This window comes from Populus euphratica, unplaced genomic scaffold, assembly GCF_000495115.2.
Source record: "Populus euphratica unplaced genomic scaffold, PopEup_1.0 scaffold229.1, whole genome shotgun sequence".
NCBI lineage: Eukaryota > Viridiplantae > Streptophyta > Magnoliopsida > Malpighiales > Salicaceae > Populus > Populus euphratica.
The window spans coordinates 187,091-192,741 of NW_011500110.1; positions in this window are offsets into that span (position 1 = coordinate 187,091).

A 5,651-nucleotide genomic window follows, 5' to 3' on the forward strand; every position below is an offset into this window, starting at 1 on the left:
TCTTTTACAAAAAACAGCCATGGAAAGTGACACAAGGGGAGGGAAAAAAAAAAAAAACAACATAAAATGGGGAAAAACTAGAACAAAAAAAGAACGAGATCCATGACATATGCAAAGCCATTCACATTGCAGACAAAAAAAGCCTCAACCAAGGTAGGCGAAAGAAGTGACACAAGGGGAGAAAAACAAAACAACATAAAATGGGGAAAACTAGAACAAAAAAAGAACGAGATCCATGACACATGTAAAGCCATTCACATTGCAGACAAAAAAAGCCTCAAACAAGGTAGGCCAATCAAATCAGAGCAGACAAAAAAAGCCTCCACCAAAGTATGCGTATCAAATCAAATCAAGAATGATTGGGAGTGTTTTTTTAATTATTTTTTAAAATATTTTTATATATAAATATATTAAAATAATATTTTTTTTATTTTTAAAATATTATTTTTAATAATAATACATTAAAATAATTTAAAAATACTAAAAAAGTATTAATTTAAAGCAAAGAAAAAAATTAAAAAAATAAATTTTTTAAAAACACTTTTAAAATAAAAAAAATATAAAAAAATATGGCCAACATCTAAAAGAGAAATACTAAATCAATTATCTTACTTCTCTTTTTCTTTGAATTTTTTTTTAATCTCATCTCATTTTAATTCAATTTAATATTCATAAAAGAACTATCTAAAATTTTTTAAGATATACTTTATATTATTTTCTAATATATTTTTTTAAGTAAATATTAATTTACATTATTTAATATTAATTTATTTTAAATAAATAAAAATTATAAAATTAGAATTTATAACGATGTGGTTATCAAAATTTTATTATCTTATTAAAAATATAACTAATATCATTTATATATTTTTAAAATAATATCAACTTCAAATCTAACTTAAATATAATCGGCATTTACTTTCAGCAAGGAAAGAATTGCATAACAGTACTCTTTTGCCTGCACAGATTCCAAAAAAAGATGAAGCAACGTAAATATACCATATTAAAATTGCAATAAAGACAAAAAAAAAAGGAAACCAACAAAAAAAAACCCTTTAAAAAAAGATTTCTTTCAATTTTTCTCTAAGAAAAGATCGAGAAGTCGGTGAATCAATTCCTGAATTAAACGGGCAAATCTACAAAGAGAATCAAATCAGAAAATGACTGAAACACGCCCAAAAAATAAAATTTTATATTTTAATATCAAGACAACTAGCTCATCAAGAGGTAAAAATAATCAACACCCGCTCCTCTCTTTCGGTTGCATCACCATGCTAATTTATAGTAAAAGACTAGTTGCCTAGTTTATATTGCGGGTTAATTTTTTATTTTTATAAAAAATATTAAAAAAATTTAAAATTTAAGAGTGTTAAATTTGATTGCAACACCATACCTAATAATAATATTTATATTATTAATAATAATATTTAATTTTTTTTTGTCTAAATTCTTATATTTTTTAATCTTTAAAATATTAATGGTTTTTCTAGTAATAATAGTATTTTTTTTAAATTTATGACTTATTATATTAATAATGTTAATTAAAAATTTATAATAAACATAATAATTGAATCCCGATAAAAGACCCAAGTGAAATGGTTCTTGATGCCGAACCCAACAAAATTGGGTCCAGACACAAGATGTAAGGCTAATTGGTTTTACATCTGAAGTACCCAAGAGAATTATAATAAAAATAATAATATTTATAACACAAATAATAATATTTTTAATATGAATACTTTGAGTTATAATAAAAATAATAATATTTTGAACACAAATTATAATATTTTTGATAGAACACTTTGAGTTATGATAAAAATAATAATATTTATAACACAAATAATAATATGTTTTATATGAATACTGTGATTTATAAGAAAAATAATAATATTTATACAATAAATCATTTTATTTTTGAGATGAATACTTTGAATTATAAAAAAATATTTATAATATAAATAATTATATTAATAAACCCAAGACCCAAGAACCTGAGATCCTAATAAAGGACCCAAAAGTATTGAGTTTCGACATAGGACCCAAAAGACCTGGGTTTTGATGTAGGGCCCAAGCAAAATGGGTCTTGATGCAAGATCCATAAGCAATGGGTTCTAAAGCCAAACCTAATATCATTAGGTCCTAACGCAATACTTAAGGCCAAGGCGTCTTGAGCGGGTCCTTGAATCTGCTCACCTGGTCAGTAGTCATATGTGCGGGTTTGGCCCCAACATCCAGGGCAGCCTCAGTTGGCACGCAGGTGTCTCGGGCTTGCCAGCCCCAATACTAAGTGTCTATAGTTTGGGGCTTGCAGCCTCAACAAAACTAGAGTTGACCATTTTCTCCGTAACCATCTCTTTAATGCCATATAAATCCTAATGAAAAGATAACTCCACCCTCCCTCTGCAGTCTTTCCAACTCTCTGTGGTAAGGGCAGTTCTGTTATTACACTGCTTCAATCCACTGTGCTTTGTATTTATATATACAGTAACAAGGACATTAATCCCTTTTAGTATATTGTATAATTTTCTTTTTTTATATATCTTTTACTTCTGTTACACAACTAAGAAACATTGTTATGTTTGTTCTAAACATTTAAAAATAAAAAGATAGCTTGAATGGACCACATTGAGGTTTTTTCAAGTAATTCCTGAATAATCTTAATTTATCATCATTTGTAGTATTCAGAACTCCTTGTCTTACATTATAAGCATGTCTAAACTCTCAGTCACTCTCAAGGTTAAAACCAATCATAACAACTTTTTTATAGCTAAAGTTGAAAGGGATGTTGCACCACTGATACTAACAGTAAAAAATTATATAATGTGGTCTCGTAATAGGAGGGTATTGTGTTTGATTGTCAATTTAGTAAGCAGAAGTTTTCTGGTATTGGTGTGCCCACAATTAAGTAAAGCAAAATATTTTTTGGAAGTTTTTTTTATTGAAAGGCTAATCTTCTCAGCCATAATTTAGATATAAACATATAAAAAATAACATGTTTGAAAGTATTTTTACATGATAATGGGTGTGAAAGGGAATACAAAGGATAACATGAAGGCTAGAATAGATATATTTTTGTTTTATCACCATAAGAATATGAAGTTGATTTATGATGAGTTATGGGTCACAAAACTCAAAATCAATTTTGTCTCATACAAGAATGCACAATTACTTATCTATTAATGGTTTAAGAGTTTATGTTTTCTTAATAAACAAAAATACTCACGAAACTAAGAGTTATTTAAAGCCAAAATGGACACAATTATGATAACAAATAAAAAACTCATGGTCCATTGTCTGACCCTTTTTGTCCAAAACAGGAACCAAAAGCTACCTAAAATACTCACAAAACTAAAAGTTGTTTAAGGTCAAAATGATCACAATTATGATAACCAAATAAAAAAAAATCAAGATAGAGAATTATATGAGTATTGCTGTCTTGGTGTACACCAAAAAATAAATAGCTTTAGATTTCACATTCATTAATTAGTTGAATAAATTAGATATTACTTTACTAAGAAATGTTCAAAGCCTTAAATTACATATCCTAACATAGTGATCTAAAAATTTATTTTCACTTTATGAATATTTGAGTCTTCATATACTAGCAAGAAAAATTCCATTCATATAGGGGTATTAGAATTTGTTTTTAATAAATATAGTTAATATTTCAAAAGGAAAGGAGATTATGAACTTAGCTTCCTTAGTTACCACCCTTTAATCATTTATACTATCCCAAACATTTAATTGTATTTTCCAACTGAAATGAAATATTACCACTGAAGTTACACTTTACACAATATTAACCAAAACTAACATTGCTTGGAAAAACATTATAATAGTGTTTTCATGGTTTTCCTCTTTCTACCAAAAAAAAACTTAAAACTAGTTATTTGGGGTATTTAAGTCATTTTACAAAGTTCATAAGGCATTACTAAATTGACCGGGGACAAATAAGTTTTTTTTTTCAATTTCAAAAATACGGTGAAATGACCATAATACTCTTAAAAGAAAAAAAAAATAAAACTAACATCAAAAGGTATTTTTTCACAATAGCATTTTTTTTTTATTATTATTAGTTTAGCTAAGAAGCAATTTAATATTTCAATAAAATATAAAAAAACTTAAAAAAAAGTTGTTGGTGTATACAATGTACGTGCCAATATATCAGAGGTGCTCGCGCCTGCCGAGCAGTTTGTGTGGTGCCTTCCTATGGCTAAAGTCTTCCATCGTGTCTTTGAAAGTATCGTAGCGTCCTTTTTATTTTAGGTGGTACGTGTTATTGGTGGTGGCACAGTTTGTCTTGGTGGTACTTTTTTCCTCTCTTTTCTCTCTCTTCTCGAAATTCATATTTTCCATGCAAAAGTTTTTACTTGTTCTCTGATTTATTGGGATTTCTAATTTGATCTTTATTATTTTAATTTTTAATTTTAATTTTAATTTTGGGTCTTTTTTTTTTGTAAAATTTTAATTTATTTTCAATTTCATCTTTTAATCTTGGTTTTGGATATGTTACTTTTTCAATATAGTCTTTATTCTTTGAATTGTTTTCTTTTTGTTCCTTTTGGCAAAGTGATTTTTCTTTTCAATTTTACCCTTCAATCAAAAATTTATTTTTATTTTTTATTTCAATTTTGATCCTTATGCTTTTGATTTTTTAATTTTTTTTTTTCCTTTTGTTAAATTGATTTTTATTTTCAATTTTACCCTTTAATCAAAAATAAATTTTATTTTTTATTTCAATTTTGATCTTCATTCTTTAATTGTTATTTTTTATTCTAAATGCTTTTGTATATTAATTTTTTTTTTCAATTTCATCCTTCAATATTTGATTGATTGAGAATTGAACTTCTTTGTTTTTTTAGGTAGAATGATTCTAGCCTAATAACCTAGATTACAAGCTTGAAAAGTTAACATGTTGACATTATTTTTAGTGTTTTTTTCTTTTTACTTGTTTTCTATTATGTTTTCACCATTCGATATTTTTTTTAAATGAGCTTAGTGATTTATTATTATTATTGGATTATCCAATCTCATAACTTAGACTACTAGTTTGATAGAATAACCAGGGATGGCTTGACTCCAATTGCTAGGGTTAAAGATTTATTATGCTAACTCAAATTAACCATGATTAATTTTTTTAGTTTTTTAACCTAATTTCATCTTTTCATATTTAATGGGTTGAAAATTGAGTTATATTATTTGTTCCCTTTTAGAAAAAACAAATCTCAGACTATAGTGATCACCTTTTTTTAATTTGATCTATATATTGTCATTGTATTTTTTTAACATCTAATTAAAATAAAACTAATTTATTTTATGTATTTACTACACCTAGACATCATTATATATATATATATATATATATATATATATATATATCCCGGCAACATAGTGCAAGTCAAACCTAGTCTAGATTATTAATCCAAAGAAGAAAGAAACAAGATTAAATCATTGGAGACATAATGCAATCCATTGTCAAAAACAGAGTAAGCATAGACTTGGCAATTTGCAGTATCATCACTGGAGATCGTGCTTGATTTATAATCCAACATTTTAGCAACAGCAATGGAGTACCAAAGGGCCTGAAGTATCTATACTAGGAGAGGACATTTGGCTTCAAAGAACTCACAGCAAAGCAAAGGTATCAAAAC